This window comes from Peromyscus maniculatus, chromosome 6 (assembly GCF_049852395.1).
Source record: "Peromyscus maniculatus bairdii isolate BWxNUB_F1_BW_parent chromosome 6, HU_Pman_BW_mat_3.1, whole genome shotgun sequence".
NCBI classification, from domain to species: Eukaryota; Metazoa; Chordata; class Mammalia; order Rodentia; family Cricetidae; genus Peromyscus; species Peromyscus maniculatus.
The window spans coordinates 76335799-76358781 of NC_134857.1; the positions used below are offsets into that span (position 1 = coordinate 76335799).

At 45.1% G+C, this 22983-nt stretch overlaps 3 non-coding genes across 3 annotated transcripts; 2 read left to right on the plus strand and 1 right to left on the minus strand.

Annotated features, from left to right (window-relative positions):
• Nucleotides 1-2053: 2053 nt before the first annotated feature.
• LOC121830643 (U1 spliceosomal RNA) lies at nt 2054-2218 on the minus strand. The gene has a single exon (XR_006073861.1). It is a non-coding gene; the product is annotated as a U1 spliceosomal RNA (small nuclear RNA).
• Nucleotides 2219-6610: 4392 nt separating this feature from the next.
• Trnag-ccc (transfer RNA glycine (anticodon CCC)) lies at nt 6611-6681 on the plus strand. Its single transcript has one exon. It is a non-coding gene; the product is annotated as a tRNA-Gly (tRNA).
• A 13681-nt stretch (nt 6682-20362) lies between these two features.
• Nucleotides 20363-20436, plus strand: Trnan-guu (transfer RNA asparagine (anticodon GUU)). The gene has a single exon. It is a non-coding gene; the product is annotated as a tRNA-Asn (tRNA).
• The last annotated feature ends 2547 nt before the right edge of the window (nt 20437-22983 follow it).

Genomic DNA, 22983 nt, shown 5'->3' on the forward strand with positions numbered 1-22983 from the left:
CACACATGAAATATACAGAGACCATAACAAGCCATCCATGTTCCGCACACTTGACACTGCTGTTATTGAAGGGACACTACCCCCTCCAGCATGTGGCTATGGTGGGCCTTGCCTTCTCCCCCATCCCCTCTGCCTTGCTAAAAACCTTTAGATTACATTCCTAAAGCCAGCCACCAAGGTCTAGTCCCTTACTCGGCCACTTCCTCCTCCTGACGCTGACTACCAAGGTCCAGCTATCAATATATTGGAGTCCAGCAATCAGAAACCCTCTTTGACTCCCTCAATTTAGACGCCCAATTAAAATCGAACACCTCAAGCTAACACAGGGTTTCCCCTCTACCTTTATAAACCGGCATTTCCTAGAGGCCACATCTGTCTCCTCTCTATCCAGAGGCGGTCCTTTGTCCTCCGACACAAACACCCCATCTCCCTCTCCCTTGTTCCCTTCCCCTTCTCCCTCATCCTCTATTTCCTTTACCACTCCATCCTGGCCCATTCCAACACAGACCTCCCCTCCTCCTCTTAAAAAGTACGACCACAAGGTCGTTTGCTGCTGTTTTCTGCCTGAGTCAGAAATCAGACACTTTTCTTCCCCGATTAATAAAGGGTCTCGCCGGGCGGTGGTGGCGCACGCCTTTAATCCCAGCACTCGGGAGGCAGAGCCAGGCGGATCTCGGTGAGTTCGAGGCCAGCCTGGGCTACCAAGTGAGTCCCAGGAAAGGCGCAAAGCTACACAGAGAAACCCTGTCTCGAAAAACCAAAAAATAAAATAAAATAAAAAAAAATAAAGGGTCTCTCTGTGAAACGAGGTGTTGGTGTCTAATATAGGTCCTGCCCCGCTGTGCGGGAGACCCCTTCAGTTATAGATTATAATTTGTTCTAAAGTTCTCTTCTTCTGCAAAAGCATGCGCACTTACTGAATACCGTTGGAACAAACCAGGAAAAGCATAAATACGGCAAGATGTTTCTTTTTAGCACCTTACGTTAAGAAAAGGCTTTTATTAACAGATGGACATTGGTGGGGTCATTTTGTTTTGGTATCTCCACAGAGAAAAGACCCGAGGGGATTCTTATCACATGGAACTGGAAGGCAGGTTCAGTTGGTTTGTGGAGAAGGAAGCCAGCCCAGGCCGGTTCCCCCTCCCGCCCCCACACACCCAGAATGAGCGTTATTAGGAGGGAGAATCCGGAGAGCTGGAAGGGCCATCAGGGGAGTTAGGAGAGAGCTAGCCCAAAGTGAAGGAGCCGGCAGGAGAGGCGGGTGCCATGGACAGAACGACTTGGGAACGAGCTGTAAAGACGCAGAGGGAACGCACTCTGACTTTCATAGTCTTGGGGGAACTGGATTTGCTGCCTCCGCCCAGATCTACGCGCTCTGAGGAGGAGGTGCTCTCGGTTCTTTTGTCTCAGGGGACAAACTGCAGGTTGGGGACCCTGGCCTGATTTCGGGGAGGGAAGGCCGCCGGATGAGGGGTCTGTGTAGTCCAGGAGCTAACTGCAATTATGTTTATACCGGCGATCGAAGTCGGGGAGTGTTGAGCATCCTTGGGAGATTGGAAGAGCATTTTTTTTTTCTGGGTTCGAGGTCTGAAAGAACGAATTCTTAACTTCAGAGTTTAGTAATCATTGGCTTTTTAAAGCAGAGTCAAACTCAACTTAGCAAGGCAAAGAGCGAAAACTAGGGAGAGCGGGAGGCGTTTGGGATGGGGAGGGCAGAAGGGCCTGTTCCGTCATTCGAGACAAGGTCTCACTTAGCCCAGGCTGGCCTCAACCTCACCGAGGACCAATCTCGAGGTCTGATACTTCTGCCTGACTTCCCCACGGGTACCGGGGTTCTTAGTACTCCCACACCCAATGACATCCCTAGGCTGACGGCTTTCACACGCTCCAACACAATAGGAAAGTCACTATCAACGACGATAGACCGGCCAAGACAAAAGTCGTGGGGGTAGACCACATAGAGCAGGATGAAATACCCACTCAAAACTGAACGTAACTTTAAAAAGTAACCACTGGGAGAGAAGTTCATAGCCTTATTTTCGCACACCAAAACCAGGGGAGAGCGCGAACGCAGTCCCCCACTACCATAAATTATGCAGTCGAGTTTCCCGCATTTGGGGAAATCGCAGAGGTCAACACACCCCAAAGTGCAATGGGTGAGCCTCGCCCTGGGAAAACCACCTGCTTGATCATGGTGTCTCCCCTGCCAGGTAAGTATGCTCGTCTCCCCAACACACACCGCTCAGCCACACCGGACCTGCGCTCTCAACACACGGTCACTTCGCCGCCAGCGATCGCGGGCCTCCCCGGACCCGCGCCCGAGTCCTGCGCTCCGCTGCCACCCGCGGACCCGCGCTCCCTCCCACGCCGCGCGCCAAATCCCTCGCGTTTCCGCAGCGGGTGCGAACCGGCAGACCCTGCGCGCCCCTCATCTGCATAGACCACGCCCGCATTCTTGACAAGGGTGACGTCCCTGTCCCCAGCTAATATGAGCCCCCCACCTCGGGAAGGTGGTGTCACCTGGGGGGTCCTTTTCTGCACCTCCTCTGCATAGACCACGCCCTCGCCTTCGCGCTGTTGGCTTGGTGAACTTTGTTTCCCCTTGGTTTTTTCCGTGTAAGAAGAGCTCTGGGTATTTGATAGGTATTTGTTACACACTCAGCATTTTTCACTTCCACTTGGACATACTGTTGGTCCAAGCATTCACAGAGGAAGAGTCATTGCCCTGATTCATTTGAGTCTTTGCTTCCTAAGGACGCTCAGACAATATCATCGAAATGCTTGGTGATGACAAAACATCCACAGATATGAAGTAAAATACATCTTTTTAAGTTAGACTAGTGTGGTGGCTCACTCCTCTAATCCCAGCCCTAGAGAGACTCGTGAGGAGGGTTGTAAGTCTGAGGCCAGCCTGGGCTATGTAGTAAGACCTGCCGGGAGTAGAGCAAGCTCTGGGTGTGTGATGTCCCGAGTGGGTGTGTGCTGTTGACACCGGCATGGCCATGACAAGGACCCCAAAGCCTCAGACGAGGGAGGCAAAGCCTGTTTCTGGTCTGTGTGTGAATACTGATAGTGTGTGAAGAAAATGTCCACCATCACTTTCTTCCCCTGTATTCATGGCTCCCTACAAAGACTGCTCCTACCGAGATGAGTTCAAGCCATCCTTGGTCCAGCTGCGCACCCTAAACACCGCCTCCTTGTTTATCTGTGTGTAATAAGCCCGCCTTCCTTTTCAACGTGGTGAGCCTCCTGGCTTCTCCCTCAGAGTCCACTCCACAGGATCCCAGCTTTCCTGTGTCTGTGTGTCTGTCTTTTCTTCATCTCCTACCCATTCCGGTCTGGCCAAATCCCCCGAGCAGTGCAAGGATGCAGCCAAAACCCGCGCTCACAATAGCGGCGGCCAGCCGGAAGAGCAATAGAGTTCCGCGCAGGATTTTCCTTCCTTCTCCGCAGAACCGCGGTCATTTCAACTCGGGCTATTTGTCCCGCCTCCAGCACAGGGGTTTCTCAACCTTCCTAACCCTTCAGCACCGTTCCTCATGTGGTGGTGATCCCCAACCATAAGATTATTTTCGTTGCTACTTCACAGCTGTAATTTTGCTACTGTTATGATTCATAATGCAAGTATGTGGTTCCAGGGGGGGTCGTGACCCATGGGTTGAGAACCAGTGCTCTATAAAATGCCATTTCGTATATTTTGATTTTTTGAAAACATTATCCACACTAAAATTAAAAAGAGCTAACTGCTTTTCGTTTCAAGAGCTTCTAGGTCAGAAAGGAATTGAGGCAAGCCATAATTCGTTTTCCATTTTGAAGACTCCATTGCCAGAGGCCCTCGGTTAGCTGCTGGTTAAGTAGATCAAAAACCTTCCCTCCCACTAAGGATGTGAAGGATGGATCAAATCGTTTCAGTTGCTCCTTATTTCCACTGTCCAAAGTCCCAAGAAAACACCTTCGTGGTTTGTTTTCCAACGGATGCAGTTCACCATCTTCCTGAGCTTGTAGCTCAGACTCAGCTGGCCTTAAACATGACAGGCTCTACGAGAAACAGCGTGCACGTGTTTTTAATATCTGGTCTCTGAAGACAGCCTGCTACTTAAAAGATGGGAACGCAAGGAGCTGGAGAGGTGGCTCGGGGTTAAGAGCACTTCCGGTTCTTGTAGAGGACCCAGGTTCAGTTCCCAGGACCCACGTGGGGCTCAGACACATGAGTGGGCTGGAGAAAGGTATTTTATACTCAAACAACAACATGTCCAAACAGCCTTCTGCTGCTCAGAGCTTTGCTGCTCTTCTCTCTCCACCCACCATACATCAGCTGCTCATATGGGTGGTTTCTGGATACCCACTGCCTCCCTCATCCCTGAACCAACAGTATCAGAGATAGTGGAACCCTTAAGAGGCAGTCCCTAGAGAGAGGTTTTCAGGTCATTGGAGGCATGCCTTTGAGTGGGACAGTGGGATCCCAGTGGCTTCCTCTTTTCCTGGTTGTGTGGTAAAGGATTTTGTTCTGTAGATGCAGAGACCATGAAATCTGGCCTTACCACAGGTCCAAAGGCAGCAGAAACAATCAAAAATGGTCTACAATTTCTGTGATAGGTGTTTTGTTTTTTGTTTTTCTGACACAAGCTGGAGTTCTTTGGGAAGAGGGAACCTCAGTCGAGAAAATGCCTACTGTAGGCAAGTGTGTGGGGTATTTTTCTGATTAATGATTGATGCCGGAGGGCCCAGTCACCCCTGGTCCTGGTTTGTATAAGAAAGCAGGCTGGCCGGGCGTTGGTGGCGCACGCCTTTAATCCCAGCACTCGGGAGGCAGAGCCAGGCGGATCTCTGTGAGTTCGAGGCCAGCCTGGGCTACCAAGTGAGTTCCAGGAAAGGCGCAAAGCTACACAGAGAAACCCTGTCTCAAAAAACCAAAAAAAAAAAAAAAAAAAAAAAAGAAAGCAGGCTGAGCAAGCCAGTCAGCAGCATCCTTCCATGGTCTCTGCTTCCTGCCCTGCCTCCAGGTTCTTGGCCCGACTTCCCTTCATGAAGGACTGACTATATGCTATAAAATAAAATAACCCTTTTCTCCCCAGGTCACTTTTAGTCATGGTGTTTATTACAGGAATAGAAACCTAAGACAAGTTCTAAAACTGTGCATTAAACATAACATGGTTTCCTTATGTTGAGTTTTCTTCACTGTTTGTTGAAGTACTTGAAGCCGAGTAACACAGCTGTATCAGTAGGTACAGTTTTGTTTTAACTATAGATGTGACCAGGCTTGTATTGCAAAATCGTCACTTGGGATACAATGTTGCAAATGGACCAGACTAGGCAAAGCTGGCTATAGAGAAGCCTGTTTCTGAGCCATTTGTATTTAGTGGATATAAGAAGTAATGTAGGACGGGGTGCAGTTGATGGGGCACTGAGTCTGTAAAGAATCCAGTAAACCTAAACAACTAAACTAGAAACAAATTGTAGTGTTGAGAGATTGGGAGTGTCTATCTAAGGAGAATGGCAAATTCTGGGTCAGACAAAAAGATGAATGTTAATGAGCATAGACCAGGCAGGGACAGAGTTCCTGTGATGGACTCAAGCTCTGAGAACAGTGCACTGCTCATAGGGGATCACAGTGCTGACGTGGAGGTGGCATGGGATGCCAACCTTGGATACACTGGTGTGTGCCGTTGCGGAATTTGACGCTATAAAGTGCATCTGAGGTCTCCTCTAAGTTTAGGAGTTGAATGCAGGAAGTGCAAGTGTGTAGGCTGGGAAATAAATGCAGTTCAGCCCATGCATGTGGCCCTTAGAAGGTGTGTGCCGAAGCTGTCTGTGTCTTAGGGTGGGCAAAGGGCCCCTAGGACCAATCACTTGGCTAGGTCAGCAAGAAGCCGGAGTTTCTTGCCGAGCTCAGGTTTGTGATTCAGTCTGCACCCGAGTCCAGAACCTGCTGCCTTGGCTTCCAGTGACAGAAACACAATTCGGCAGGTGGCTCTTGTCTTTTCAAAGTCAGGAGGACTCCTGGACACAGAGTGTGCGACAGCTGTTCTATTCCGTTTTCTTCCTCCTAAAGGACTGGGCCAACAGATCTCTCCAACACTTAAACTGTGTCAAAATAAAGATAAAACAGAAGGCACATGCTGTTGCTACAATAATTAGGAGACTGATCAACTCAACAAACATCACATAACATGATCAACTATAAAAACTACCTCTTCAACCCAAGATTTGATTATGCCTGTTTGCCCCTATATTTCCTTTAATGTTAATTCTTCTCATTTCTCCCTTGATTGGACTTTTACCCAGGTCACCACCACAGACTGGTCACCTCAGAAACACCGAAATAAACACCAAGGCAACCATTTGAAATTAAAAATTGAAGATTGGGGATCAGAAATAGAGGTTCATGCAACCTAAAAGCTATTTTTCGGGTTGAGTTGGATCAGGCAAATCAGACAATTATGGTTTCTTCTAGTACAATGCTTGTGGGGGGGTTTGTTTGTTTGTTTGTTTGTTTGTTTAATGGTTTGGATGCGTTAGCTACATTTTAGCCAACACCGAGACCAAATCAAAGCACAAACCCTTGTTGAAGAAATAGGTCTTCCTAGCCTTCAGCAGGGGTAGATGCGAAGCATTGGTGGTTCAGTGGTAGAATTCTCGCCTCCCACGCGGGAGACCTGGGTTCGATTCCCGGCCAATGCAACGTTTTCAGACTTCGGATTTACATCTAATTGGTAGAGACCCCGCAGAGTCTGCAATTTTACAATACAATCCAGTTGAAAATGCTGCAGCTGCGGTACTGGATGTCTGTACCCAACATGGTTGTTTTCTTCCGCTAAGACTGACCACGGGGTGCAGTTCCCTACCAGAAAGGAGATCCGCTGCAGGGAACAGGCCCTGGGCAGATGCAGGCGGGGGTGGGGGGACGACCCGACCACAGGACCCCGTGCGTACCCTGGACACAGCAACCCTGGTTGTCACCACGCTAGCAGCTATGCTCTCCGGCTAGCTCTCCGCGCGGCCCACAGTCCCTCTGGAGATCCAAGAAGGAAAGGGTCCATATCCCCGGCAAGGTGTACCAACACAATCGGCCCAAGACTGTCCTTTTAATAAGAAAAAACGAGGTACGGAATCTGAGTCTTGTTTATGTTTCTTAGCACTTAGAGAGGCTTCGGGTCAAGTGTACAACAGAAAGTAATGTGGGCGTGGTGAGAGGCTCGGCAGGTAAAGGAGCTTGCCACCAAGTGTTGATGACCCGAGTTCGATCCCAGGAACCCCATGGTGGAAGGCCAGAACTAACCTCTGCCTTCACGTGCCCCCAAACAAAAACACACAATAAATTAGATAAGCCTTTTTTATTTTAAATAATGCCACTGAATGCCACTGTGTCAGAAAGATAATTGATCTTCCAAATTCTCTCTTATCCAAGAATAGCTTAAATCTAAGATTTTTCTAAAAAAAAGGATTTTCAGACCAGTGATAATTCTTCTGTTTATTTATTTAGGCACAGGCTAGCAGTGAACTGTCTCTACTCCCCAAGTGCTGGCATTCTGAGCCTGTAGCAGGACAGCCAGTCAATATTCCCCCCACTTTTTGTTTATTGTTCAAGACAGGGTTTCTTTCTGTGTAGCCTTGGCTGCCCCAGAACTCACTCTGTAGACCAGACCAGCTTCCAACTCTCGGCTCAGTATTTCTCTTTTTAATAATGTACAGCTGGGCGTGGTGGCACACCTTTAATCCCTTCACTCGGAAAGGCAGAGGCAGGTGGATCTCTGTGAGCTGGAGGCCAGCCTGGTCTACAGAGCAAGTTCCAGGACAGCCAGAGCTGTTACACAGAAAAACCCTGTCTTGAAAAACCAAACTAAAATAATGTATGTACTTATTAGCAGTCAGGTTTCTTTCTTCGGCTGTTATGCCTTTCTGGGTTTGGTTAATAGATTGATAGTGGGTTTTTGTTCTTACCTGACCATACTGTGCTGAAAACATCAGGTTTTGTTGTTTTGAGGTTTTGCTTGTTTCCTATTTTATTTTGACTTGTTTGGAAATCCCTGAATAAAAACTGTCACACGCTACATAACTTCTTGTCTGGTTGGGGTTTGCTGGCTTCCAACACCTTTCTCTACACAGGAAGCAGGCTTTACGGAGAATAACCCAGGAGAGCTTTGCTGGTTAGTGTTCCTCAACTTTTCACCACTAAAGTCATCAAGGAAGAGGGGAACACCAGTTGAGATAATGTCACCATCAGATTGGCAAGTCTGTGGGACGTTTCCTGATTAATGATTGATCTGGGAAGATCAGATTACTGTGAGCAACGTCACTCCTGGACAGGTGGCCCTGGTGGTAGAAGGCAGGCTGAGAGATGGACAGAGGCACAAAGGGTGTGAACCCCACAATGTGTCCTCAGGCAAAGGCACCGTGAAGCTAAAGTTGGCCTCACCTGGAAACCAGAGGCCCCCAATCGCTGTTGGGCTGAAATCCTGTCTCCCAGGCCTGACTCCAGGGGTATGGTCACAGCTGGGCAGCACCTGGACTTGGTAATCATCTCTCCTCGTGCTTTGGAAGATGCCAGCAGGGAAAAGGGCAAGCCCCAGTCTGGGGTGGCACATTCACACACCATGCAGACAAGGGAGCTGGATCCTGGAGAGGTGGCCAGTTTCCAAACACACTGACAAAAATGGAGGATCTGCCGCTTCTAAAATGGACACTTAGGAAGGGAAATACAGCAACGACCCACTGACGCATCCAAGGATGCTCAAAGCATTAGCTGTCAGGAAAGTGGGTGTTAGAATCACGTTGGGACACCGTTAAAATTTGAAGACACCAAGTCGTAGTAAAGATGAAACACCAGAAGGCAGAAAAAAAAATTTTTTTTCGAGACAGTTTCCTTTGTATAGCTTTAGTTCCTTTCCTGGAATATTGGTTGAAATATTATGGCAACTCCACGTAGTTAAAAGGGAGGTTTATTTTGTGGGGTAACTTACAAGTGAAGGGATAGGTTACAGGGTCTGGGAAAGACTTAGCGCAGTCCAGTGGTGTTCTCTGGAGAACTCTGCTCTGTCTACCTCCAGCATCCAGGGTCCAGGAACCAAGAGAGCGGGTGGGCGCATCTGGATCTCTGGTCTTCAGGGTCCTCTCTCGGCCCCACCTTGTAGGTGTGACCGTTACTGAAGCCTCAATTCGGGTTGGAACTTCCAGGTCAAAGCTGGAACGGCTATCCACTACATCTCCCCCTTTTGTCTAAATAAGAAGGTTCTAACCTAATACAAGGCTATATACAGTAGGAATGATTATCAAATATTGTCCAGGAGGAATAAGGGATAATGACCTAGACAAGATGGAACTACAACCAACTCAAACAGTATCAAACAAGAGACACATGCTGAAATACTAAAATCCAGAGAAGTCTGGAGCATGGGTAGATGGCACGTTACAGAGATCATTGCAAAAGGTGTCCTATCCTAAAGAACCTAAATCTAATACTTAATAAGTTCTATCTAAGATATTATATATATACTAAGTTGTAACTATAACTGCTAGTCTTCAATCCCATCAAAGACCTGAGAAGGAACATAATGGTCCCTGAGTAATGGTAGATGGATGCAAGCAACTTTCGGGAGTCTTGCAAGAGTAGACCAAGACAGCTGGCAGCCTGGACAGTCACCTAATGTTTCTCAGCATTGTTGGTGCATTCAAATTGGCTACAGGCCTAGAGTATCTGACAGACCATTTTCAGAGGCAGGAATTCTGAAAGACCATCTTACCCTGTCTTGGCAGAGTACAGTGGTCGCTTTCCTTGTGTCCCGCTTATCCAGGAAGGACAGCATTGCATTTGTACTGTCAGCCATCAAGGCAAGGGCAGTTCTTTGCCCAGTAGGCCATTTTGTGCCAAGAAGACAAACTTCCAAATGGAAATGTCTTAGAAGCCCAACATTCTCTCGGGATCAAATTGGTGCTGCCAGGAGCAATTGTGTCTCACGTCAACAGAATTCTAAGTTCTTTAAATGCCATATTCTCTAGGTCTATGAAGTGCTTGAAGATTATCTGTCCATCCGACCTATGTATCTGTAAATCTGGATAACCTAACTAATGTAACTATAGAGATGACATGCATAGGTGACTATAAATCTATAAGTCTTATCTACAGAAATAACCTAAGGACTAAGGCTTCATGTAAACAAGGTAAACAGTCTATAAGCAAATGGTAAAGGACAATGACTTCAAAATTGTGACAATACACAAAATATCTTTAACAGAGGTAGGAATGTATAGTGCAATATGTAATATGACAATCCTAAATATATATCAAATATAGATATATATTTACAAAATATCCTAAACAGAGGTAGAACACATACACTATGACAGATATAAATTTACATTTGTATCAATATACAAATATTTCAAATAAGAGTAGAAATGTATGTACATTATAACAAATATAGTTCTGTATTTGTGTGGCATGAATCTTAAAAAGTTCTTATTAATAAGACAAACCCGGGGCCAGTTATTGGGGTGAAATGCTGGATGGTCAGAGAGACAGAGCAAGCCACAGCTAACCTCACCTGACCAACTTCTCAGCTGGTCTTGTTTCCTCAGACTGGAAGCTTCTGTGTCCTCATCCCAGTGGCTCTCAGCCTAACTGCTGCTCAAAAGCCTGAAAGTTTAACCAGCCAAATGCTTCTAGTTTCTGGTCCTCACGCCTTATATACCTTTCTGCTTTCTACCACCCCTCCCTGGGATTAAAGCATGGTGAGTCACCATGCTTGGCTGTATCTTTGAACACATGGATTTCTGCCTCTGGAATGCTAGGATTAAAGGCGTGTGCTACCACTGCCTAACTTCTATGTTTAATACTGTGGCTGTTCTGTCTCTGACCCCAGATAAGTTTATTAGCATGCACAATATTTGGGGGAATACAATACCACATATTTGTATCAATATACAAATTATCTTAAACAGGAATATAAAAATAGTTTACATTTGTATCAACATATAAGAATCCATAACAGTGCAAATTATCTAAGGCTGCTATTTTACTAAATTTGTTTACTAGTATATACAATAATCTATCATTAATATCTTATACCTATCCATTCCACTTTTTCTTTTCCTTTCTTTTTTTTTTTTTGAGACACTTTTTCTTTTCTTAAGGAGAATACCATCTAAGATTTTCTTCCACCCCCAACCCTATAACCAGCATCCATAACCCTGAGACATGAAACCTTTGGGAGAAAGGGCGTCGATTTCTTAGAATTGCTTCCTGCTGGTCAGGGGGTGATGGTATCTCTATGGGGTACTGTGAGAAAGCTCAGATAGGTAAGTCTCAATTGGACTAACTGTAGATGCTGCAGTAAGTCTCAGAGTAATGGCTAAGACTGTCTCAAATTCTGGCTGGAAGTGTAGTATGATGATGAGAACCATGGCATCATTCTGGACTGGGTATAGAGTTGTTGTTGGGGCCCCATCTTCCTTCTGGAGACTTCAGAGATTGATATTGGAGACAATGGTCCTTTTTATTGGTTTCCTTCTGTCCCACACCAGAGGGCTCTTCTGATATGGGACTGAAGAATCTCTCAACCTTTTCTTTTAGCAATATGCTTGGGTTTAGAGAAGGAGTGAGCCAATTCCATCTCCAAAGCCAGCTTGGTTTATAATTGAATTGGATCCACAAATTTTCTCCTCCCCACCCACCCCGCCCCCCCGCCCCCCAGAGCTGAGGACCGAACCCAGGGCCTTGCCCTTGCTAGGCAAGCGCTCTACCCCTGAGCCAAATCCCCAACCCCACAACTTTTCTATATTGAAAGAAATATAGATGTTAGGCAGTGACATTTTACTCTGGGTAGATTGGTACCAATAGATTCTTTCTGCTGTAGACATCCGGATATCCAAGGCCTTATGAGTTTTGGAAGATGGGTATTTCCATTATCCTGGAAAGACAAAAACAGAACCCTACCCCACCCTTTGATTGTTAAATTTTTCTTACAACTTGTAGAGATGTCACATTGGTGGGTGAGCTTTTACTTCTCCTCATCAAGGGGTTTCTCCTGTTCGAATCGGATTTTTATTAATTTTGTTGGTATCCACAGCTGTTTTTCTCCTGCAGAAACAAAAGCAAAACCCCTTCCCCAACGTAGGACATATCCAGGTTTCCATTCTAAGGTCAGCACATCCTTGAAATAAACCGGTTGGTTTAGCTCAGGAGTTTTGTCTGTCATCCAATGTCTCTCTACAGCTGTTGTTCCTTTCTTATCAGCATTGAGAAGATTCAAGGTTAATAAAGCACTGTGCAATCTATTTCTAGGAGTCATTGTTACCTGTTGCTGTTTATTTAGCATATCCTTTAAAGTCCAATTGGATCTCTTTATGACTGCTTGGCCTGTGGGATTGTGCGGTATACCTGTAACATGCTTTATATTGTGATAAGCAAAGAACTGTCTCATTTTATTGGAGACATATGCTGGGGCATTGTCTGTCTTAATTTGTACAGGTATTCCCATGATGGCCATAACTTCTAATAGGTGTGTAATCACAGAATCAGCCTTTTCAGAACTCATAGGAGTTGCCCACTGAAATCCTGAATACGTGTCAACAGTATGGTGTACATACTTTAATCTTCCAAATTCTGCAAAATGAAACACATTCATCTGCCAAATTTCATTTCTTTGTATAAAACATTTGGTACCACGGGGCCTTCTTTCACTTCTGGGATTTGTCTCTCCTATCCAAGCCTCATTACTATAGTTAAGAGACTCAACACCATAAGTATATTGAATCCATTCTTCCAAAGGAGCTGATCTGATCTTTAATGGTGTAAGTATTCTTCTGCATTCTGCATTAGCATTGTCGAACGCCAAGGACTCAGTTAATACTTTTCTTAATTCTTTGTCTGACACAGCTCTTGTTATAGCTGTGTTCAGCCTTTGTAAAAAATCAGTGAAGGGTTCGTGCGGTCCCTGAAATATCTTTGTGTATACCTCAGGTTCTGGAATTTTTTCCCAAGCATTTAGAGCTGCTGTACGGCATAGGGATATTGTATGCTCATCATAAGTGGCTTGTACATTCCTGTCAGCGAAACATCCCTCACCAAGTATTTGATCTTGGGAGATCTCAAAACCTCTGAGTTTACCTTGTTGTTCTAAATTTCTTGCCTCTTCTCTCAACCAGATTTTCCACTGCAACTGCTGGCTATATTCTAGAACAGCTGAAATTAACTGATGCCAGTCATCTGGAATGATTCTATGTGAGGTAGACCACGAATTTAACATCTGTTTTACGTTTGTGGAGTGTATCCCATACGTAACTACTGCTTCCTTTATATTTTTAAAGTCCCTTGTTGAAATTGGTTGCAATGTATATGTCATATATGGCTCGGGGTGTGTGTCGTCTGCTGGCTTCTCATGGGTGATGACAGGATAAGGCATTGTATGAGAGCCATTTGGAGATGTTACAACCTCTATGGTCTTGACCTTCTGCTTATCAGGTCCCTTGTCATGTTTACTGAGAGTTTCTTCCAGGGCTTGCAAACGAGCACCTAGGGTCTGTTCTAGGGAGTGAACCTCCTCTCTTACTAGGGATTCCAGATTTCTCATGGAATCATGGAAGTTTTTATGTTCTTCTGAAACACATGATTCCATAGATCTTATTTTATCAATTAATAATAATCTTTCTTTCTTATATAGTGTCTGGAGAGTTAGTGTTCTATTCATTAAATATTCACATTTATTATCAATAAAATCAATTTTGGGTACAAGCCTGTTTTGTAAATCATGGTTAGCAGATTCCAGAGACAGAATCTTTTTATGTAAATCCTGGTTAGCAGATTCCAGAGAAAGAATCTTTTTATGTAAGCCTTCATTGCTATCTTTTAAGGCCTGTAAATCCTGGTTAGCAGATTCCAGAGAGAGAATCTTTTTATCTAAGCCTTCATTGCTATCTTTTAAAGCCTGTAAATCCTGGTTAACAGATTCCAGAGAAAGAATCTTTTTATGTAAATCCTGGTTAGTAGATTCCAGAGAGAGAATCTTTTTATGTAAATCCTGGTTAGCAGATTGCAGAGAGAGAATCTTTTTATGTAAATCCTGGTTAGCAGATTGCAGAGAGAGAATCTTTTTATGTAAATCCTGGTTAGCAGATTGCAGAGAGAGAATCTTTTTATGTAAGCCTTCATTGCTATCTTTTAAGGCCTGTAAATCCTGGTTAGCAGATTCCAGAGAGAGAATCTTTTTATCTAAGCCTTCATTGCTATCTTTAAAAGCCTGTAAATCCTGGTTAGCAGATTCCAGAGAGAGAATCTTTTTATCTAAGCCTTCACATTTATCTTTGAAAGCCTGTAAATCCTGGTTAACAGATTCCAGAGAAAGAATCTTTTTATGTAAATCCTGGTTAGCAGATTGCAGAGAGAGAATCTTTTTATGTAAGCCTTCATTGCTATCTTTTAAGGCCTGTAAATCCTGGTTAGCAGATTCCAGAGAGAGAATCTTTTTATTTAAGCCTTCATTGCTATCTTTAAAAGCCTGTAAATCCTGGTTAGCAGATTCCAGAGAGAGAATCTTTTTATCTAAGCCTTCATTGCTATCTTTTAAAGCCTGTAAATCCTGGTTAACAGATTCCAGAGAAAGAATCTTTTTATGTAAATCCTGGTTAGTAGATTCCAGAGAGAGAATCTTTTTATGTAAATCCTGGTTAGCAGATTGCAGAGAGAGAATCTTTTTATGTAAATCCTGGTTAGCAGATTGCAGAGAGAGAATCTTTTTATGTAAATCCTGGTTAGCAGATTGCAGAGAGAGAATCTTTTTATGTAAGCCTTCATTGCTATCTTTTAAGGCCTGTAAATCCTGGTTAGCAGATTCCAGAGAGAGAATCTTTTTATCTAAGCCTTCACATTTATCTTTGAAAGCCTGTAAATCCTGGTTAACAGATTCCAGAGAAAGAATCTTTTTATGTAAATCCTGGTTAGCAGATTGCAGAGAGAGAATCTTTTTATGTAAGCCTTCATTGCTATCTTTTAAGGCCTGTAAATCCTGGTTAGCAGATTCCAGAGAGAGAATCTTTTTATCTAAGCCTTCACTGCTATCTTTTAAGGCCTGTATCAGTCCCAATAATGACTCATCTCTGTTCTTATTATTAAGCCAGTATTTGAACAGTGTGTGAATTATTACGATGAATGCCAAAATGGTACAGGCCAGATACGCCTTAGGAAGGTCGTATATTTCCAGGAAAATGTCATTCATCATACAGGCAAAGAGGTTTTTAAATTCTTGTGAGGTCATGTTGTCGGCCATATTACAAGAATTACTCAAAATCTGTTGGTCGGTTTTCAGGTGTAAGGGATCAAGTATTTTTACTTGAAATAAAACACTGGTTTTGCCGGGCGGTGGTGGCGCACGCCTTTAATCCCAGCACTCAGGAGGCAGAGGCAAGTGGATCTCTGTGAGTTCGAGGCCAGCCTGGGCTACCAAGTGAGTTCCAGGAAAGGTGCAAAGCTACACAGAGAAACCCTGTCTCGAAAAACCAAAACCAAAAACAAAAACACTGGTTTGCCTGTCTTACCTTTCCGTGGTGCGCGGGGTGTAGTAGCGCTTCTCAGCCAGCAGGCGGCGCTGGTACAGCTCCACAGCAGGGCCGGCAGGCGACCTTGGCTGGCGGCCGCTGGAGGCAGAAGGCGGGATGGCCCGGAGCCCGGAGCCGGGAGCCGGAGGAGCCGGGGCGGCGGGAGCCGAGCCCGCACCCAGGGAGGAGGCGGACGCCTCACTCACAGCGGTGTTTTGCTGGTCTCGGGGCTAAGCTAGGGAGCTGAGACCGGACTCAGCTCCTTTTCCGGGAATGGAACCGTGTAGGCGTCCCTGGTTCTAAGGAACTTTGCAGGCGGGTTTAGGTACCCGCCAGCCCGGGAGGAGGCTGAGGGCGGGAGCCACCCAGGCCTTTGGAATTTGCCCCACGTGAGCGCCAGATATTGGTTGAAATATTAAGGCCACTCCACGCAGTTAAAAGGGAGGTTTATTTTGTGGGGTAACTTACAGGTGACGGGATAGGTAGGTTGCAGGGTCTGGGAAAGGTGCAGCGCAGTCCGGCGGTCTCTGGAGAACTCTGCTCGGTCTACCTTCTGCATCCAGGGTCCGGGAACCAAGAGAGCCCGCCCATCCTGATCCCGGGTCTTCAGGGTCCTCTCTCGGCCCCGCCTTGTGGGCGTGATAGTTACGGAAGCCTCAAAGGGGGTGGTGAAGGGCAAAGCTGGAATGGCTACCCACTACACTAGAACTCTGTAGACCAGGCTGGCCTCAAACTCACAGAGATCCGCTGCCTCTGCCTCCCAAGTGCTGGGATTAAAGGCGTGCGCCACCACCACCCAGCTGTAATCCTCTGTTCTTATTGACTTTTCACCCACTTTTCCATGATAACTGAAAACACATGTCTACACACACATACATAAACACAAAGATACACACATACAAGCATGCACATGTGCACACACATGCACCCATGTGTGTACATGTACAAACGTGCATGTGCGCACACACCTATACATGTATACACACACACAAACACACTAACAAGAATTTTCATAGCAATTTTATCCACAATAGCCCAACCTTCAAGCCACACTCAAGAGTCCATTATTGGAATATTGATAAATTGTGTTATATCCAAATTGTGGAACAATACTCAACAGTTAAAAGGAATGACTATCTGATATCTCAATAATATGAATAAAACTCAGAGACATTATACAGGGGAAACTGGACAAAACAGCAGGTGTGTTATAGAAGCCCATCTACAGGGGATTTCTACCAGAAACACCAATTTAATGTGCAGAATATCTAAACAGTGGCTTTCAAAAACAGTGCAGACAGATACAATTATCAGAAGGGATGACACTGAGAAAAATGATTCTCCAGAGTTGCATTATTGGTTATCTTCCAGATACAGCCGAGGGAAGAATGAAGTGGACCCTTCAATTAGTCCCGTTTCATGGAAGAAAGAATGGAGACACACAATTGAAGTTCAAGACTACACAATGACGGGATAGATTCACAAGCCAGAAAACAGGTCAGGTCAGGTCAAGGTTGCAGGTTAGACCCTAATTTTCTTTTTCTCAGTTTTAGCTATTTTTGATTTTCATAACCATAGAGGTGAGAAGAGAAAAGAGAAAATGAGAGAAGGCCAAAGGCCAAGGAGGTTTGCAGGAAGAACGTAACTGGAAACACTGTCGATATTGGTCTGCCGGCTGAGTCTAGAATTTTAATGAGATCAGGAAATAAAAAAATAGATTTTTAGCATGAAGACTAAAAAGCTTCGAAAAAAAAATGGTACTCTCTGTTTCAGGTAGGAGAAATGTCTTGGAGATCACAGGGGCTTTAGCAATAAAAGGGAAAATGAAATTGAATTCCATCGAATTCTGAAGCTTGTCAAAGAAAAAAAGCCTTGTAAGAATTGTGGGATGTCGTGTCACAGGCCTGAAATTCAAGAGCTGGGGGTGGGGGGGAGGCAGAGGCAAATAATTGTGAAATTTCATCTTTCCCCAGTAAGAATGATAAAGATAAAAAACAAATACTGAAGAGGATGTGGAGAAAAGGGAACCTTAATTCACTGTTGATGAGATTTTGAACTGGTCCAACCACTCTGAAATCAGTGTAGAGGTTCTCAAAAAGTTAAAGATAAGTCCACATCATACGACCCAGCTGTGTCACCTCTTAACATATCCTAAGGACGTGACCCGTACTCCACAGCACTTACTCAGCATGCTCACCAGTTCACAACAACTAGGAAGTGGAAACGACCTTCACGTCCTTCAGCCAACGAATGGGAAATGAACACTCGGTGCATATCATGATGGAATACCATTCAACTGTAAAGAAAACCGAAATCGTGAGCGTCTCAGGCAGATGAAAGTACAGAAGATCATGTTGATGAGTTGAGGCAAATGTTGCTTTGTGTTCTCTCTCATCGGAGGCTCCTGGCTCCACATCCCCGGATGCAAGCAGATGTCCTGGGGTAACTGCAGAAACCAGGGCAGCAAAAAGGGACCCTTGCCAAGGTGCAGAGGGATGGGAGAGCGATAGAGAGGAGGACAGCCGGATCCGATGATCTGATGGGGAGATGGATGGACAAATGTAAGAGACTCTAACTAGGGAGGGACAGGGGAGAAATACGGAAGAAGAGAGGAGGCGAAATACCAGGAAGGGTGTGTGAAAGGTCATAACAAACTGTATTATTAACTATCTACCTAGAAAAACAAAACAAAACAAAAAACCTCTCTCCTCTGTGTGTGTGTGCACGCGCGCTCTCAGTTCAAATGAAATTTTCCCATCTGGGCTGATAGTGACTCCTCCAAGAGTCAAAGACCATCAACAAACACACAAACACACCAGCTATGAGAAGCTCTCTTTTGAGTCGTGGGTCAGAGTTGTCTAAGAGACTCCCAAAACATTGCTATTGTCCTTGGTTGTCCCCAGAGGTAGATGGCAAGTCCCCACTGCTGAAGAGACGGTGTACTTCAGACACGGGGCCCAGAGGCCCCTGGGCTGGAACTGACCTGGGGAACTTTTTAGAAGAGGGGGCAGAAATACTTTAAGAGCCAGGGGATCAGAGAGTTTGCTGTGAGATTGTATCTCCCAGGAATGTCAGAAGCTACAAGGTTAAGTCTCACCAACACAGGGCTGGAGAGATGGCTCAGCCGTTAAAGGCTTGGCTCACAACTCACCAACATGAGTGCCTAAGTGTGAGTTGACCAAAGACAATAACAATATGCTAATAATAGTGCTAGAATGGTTTCGAGAAAGCCCACGAGGCCTCAGCCTTACACAAAGAACTACAGGCAACTGAGGAATGCTTTGGCAGGAGAAATAGTCTTCCCCAGGGAAGAGCACACTGATTGGTTATCCAGTACCAAATGGTCAGCCCTGAACACATACAAACAAGTAATTATACAGACTGGGCTGTTGTATTTAGGAATGTATATGTGTATACATATGTCTACACACTCTCATATGCATGTTAGTTACAGCAATGAATGAAAAGAAGCCATGAATTTGAAAGAGAGCAAGAAGGTGTGTGTAGGAGGGTTTGGAGAGAGGAAAGGGGAGGGGGAAGTGATGTAATTATAATCTCAAAAAATTAAAGAAGTAATAGATAAAAAATTGGCCGGGCGGTGGTGGCCCACGCCTTTAATCCCAGCACTCGTGAGGCAGAGGCAGGCGGATATTTGTGAGTTCAAGGCCAGACTGGACTACAGAGCGAGATCCAGGAAAGGCGCAAAGCTACACAAAGAAACCCTGTCTTGAAAAACCAAAAAAAAAAAAAAAAAAGAAAATAGATAAAAATTACCGGAGACCATTCCGGAAAATCACAACCAATCAAAATGCAGTTGTGGCGTCCAGTCCCAGTGGATACAACCACAAAACACTCCCAGACCTAAGGCTCAGGGAACATTGTAGAAGAGAGACTAGAAAGATTGTAAGAGCCAGAGGTCAGGGAGTTTGCTGTGAGACTGTGTCTGTTAGTAATGTCAGAAGCTACACCATAAAGTCTCACCAACGTGACTGCCTAACCATGAGCTGAACAAGAACAACAATGCACATGTCAAAGTGGACAGGGAAGCCCAGGAGGCCTCAACCCTACACAGAGAACTACAGGCAACTAAGAAACACTGAGGGTAGGGGAGCCTTTCCCAGGGAAGAACACACCGATCGGTTAGCCAGTACCAAACAGTCAGCCCTGAAAATATATATACATGCGGGTAACATTGTACAGAAACGAGCAGGTTGTGTTTATGTATTTAGAAATATATATATACACATGCGATACAATGAATATGTGTATGTAGCAACAATTAATGAGAAGAGACCGTGAATCTGAACGAAAGCAAGGAGGGTATGCGGGAAGGTTTGGAGGGAGGAAAGGAAAGGGCTAAATGAAGAAACTTCATTGTAATCTCAACAAAGATGTGAGGAGGGAGGGGCGGGGGTCTGTGGATAGGATGTGGAGTGAGTAGAAAATTTCTTAATAAAGAAAAATGAAAGGAAAAAATAATCTCAACAAAGAACTGTTTAAAAGACAGGAGGGGGGGCACAAAAAAGAAAACAGTACCAGCTCAACAAGTTCTGGGGGCGCTCGGAGGGCGTTAGCTTTTCGTAGGTCCCACCCGGGCAGCCCCGGGAGGCGGGGCGGGCCGGGGCTTCCGAGCTGGGGAACACTAAGACGGCGATTCAGCTGCTGTTCGGATTCAAAGCGCAGGTTTCAAAGGACGAGAGCAATTGGATTCGCCGCTCCAAATACTCCAGGTTTGCAAGGCTCTGGAACTGACCCAGGAGTTTTGCAATAGCTGTGCGTTATTGGCTAGTGGACAGCTCACTCTCCACTAGAATGTAGTCAGGCGTGCGGCTGTGTCTCTGTGGCGCAATCGGTTAGCGCGTTCGGCTGTTAACCGAAAGGTTGGTGGTTCGAGCCCACCCAGGGACGTCGTGTGGCTTTTATGTTTAAGTCTACAATGAGACAGGACTTTCTTACTAATTTACTTGCTTCCTCTTGTGGCCTCTTATTCTAAGATAAAATGTCCTGGGAAACTTGATTAGATCCGCTGTAAACTAAGCTGGGCGCCCCTCCCTCGAGTGAGCCTTTCCTCTGTGGTCTCGGGCAACAGAAAACGTTCTGCACCAATATTGTTTTGTTTTTGTTTTTGTTTTTCTGTCAACTACAATGTGAATATAATAGTACATACTACATCATCTACAGGACAAGCTGGCTTTAGTGATTGTTTCATCCCATAATGCTACCAGGAAAGGCAAAGTTCATCATTTCCATGCTTGCCTATTATTCCCGAGCCCTGGGTTGATCTCCAGCACTTGAAAGAAATCGCCATGAGGTTGAAGTTCTGGCTGAATGGATAAGGGTGTGTGTTGCTTTTGCAGAGGACCCAAGTTCGGTTCCCAACCCCTATTCCAGACTCATCACGCTGTCGCCTCCAAAATCCACCAGCGTCTGACCCCTATAGGCACTGATGCACACATACACAAATCTTTTCAAAAGTCAAGTAACTCCGCGTCTCTTCCTCTGTTGTCCCATTATCTATTCCTATACAGGTTTCCTTTACAATTAAGCTGTTTCTGTAATTTTATGCTCACACATTCTCGTGCAAATATCGTTTGCCAGTTGTACAAGTGTTTCTAGGAAACCGAGCGAGCCCTAGACTTACAAACGCTATACCACGAGATTATAGTATATGTGCTTCTCAGAAACAAACCTTATGCATTTACTTTCCATGGACAGGGGGCCAATTTACATTCCAATTTATTTTGTTAAATAAAAACAAAAACAACAACAACAAAAAAAAAAAAAAACTTCAACTCCTGCTAGTGCAGCAAACCACTCTCCATACGTCTAGGAATGTCATTCTATGAGCATGTTATTCTTCTGTGAATGGGGGGGGGGGGGACAGGACACAACACACAATGAGGACCAAGCAGGGTATCTCCCTGTCTGCCCGGCAGCTACATCTTCAAGGTATTACATGATTGTAATTTTGAGGTGGCGTGTTCAACCAGGGCTAGAGTGACTCCTGGAGCAGCTTTGTATCCAACCATCTTACCCAAAAGGAGAACCGCGTCACTGACCCCTAATGTTCGTGCCCCCCCCCCTTCTGTCCATGACTGGAGCGAATCAGTAGAACATGCTCTGTTATTCAGAATTTTCCAATCTACATGTTGATCAATCAATATTTATTTTAAGAGACTGGCTCACATAATTGTGGAGGCTCGGCAAGTCCAAAAGAGCCTGTGTGACCTGGCAAATGAGTTCGTGAAGAGTTTTGGTTTAAGTGAGTCTTCTAGGACTAGTAATGCAATGTTAGAATTGTGTAAGTATGTTATATAATATATATAATCGATTCCCTCTTTGGGAAGGTTAACCTTATTTTTTTATTAAGGCCTTCAAATGATTGGATGAATGTTTTGGAGTATTTGTTTAAAGACATAAAGATGTAGCCGGGCGGTGGTGGCGCACGCCTTTAATCCCAGCACTCGGGAGGCAGAGCCAGGCGGATCTCTGTGAGTTCGAGGCCAGCCTGGGCTACCAAGTGAGCTCCAGGAAAGGCGCAAAAGCTACACAGAGAAACCCTGTCTCGAAAAACCAAAAAAAAAAAAAAAAAAAAAAAGACATAAAGATGTATTGTTGTTTTATCTTGCCTGCCTAAGGCACCTGAGTGGTCTAATAAAAAGCTGAACGGCCAATAGCAAGGGAAGAGGTATAGGTGGGACTTCCAGGCAAGGAGAACAAGTGGGAGGAGGAATTTAGGCTCAAGAAAGAAAGAAAAGAGACGCCAGGGGCCAGCCAGACCCAGAGGAAGCGGGAGAGTAGGACATACAGCATGAAAGACAGGTAGAAAGCCCTGAGGTGGCCAGGCAGAGGTGGCGCACACCTTTAATCCTGGCATTCAGGAGGCAGGGACAGGCGGATCTCTGTGAGTTCGAGGCTAGCCTGGTCTACAGAGGGAGTCCCAGGACAGGCACCAAAACTACACAGAGAAACCCTGTCTCGAAAAAAAGAAAAAAGCTCCGAGGCAAAATGTAAATACCTAAAACAGGTTAAATTAAGTTAAAAGAACTAGCGGGACAAGCCTAAGCGAAGGCTGAGCATTCATAATTAATAAGAAGTCTCTGTGTCTATATTTGGGAGCTGGTTGGCAGCCCAAAGAAAATCCCAACCACAGATGAAGCCCACTCACATTCTGTTTCTCTTAGCATTTACTAATTTAAAAAGTTAATCTCATTTCAAATACACCTTTGTCTGGTCTACAGAGTGAGTTCAGAACAGCCTGGACTAGGTAGAGGGGCCCTGTCTCAAAAAAAAATAGTAAGTAATTTAATTAAATATACCTTTGCCAAAACATCTGGCATCTTGTTGGACCAAATATCTATGTACTGTGAACTAGCCAGGTTGGCACATAAAATTGACTATGATACTGTCTTTACGTTATCCCTTGATTGGAGGGAATGCTTTTTCTGATGAATT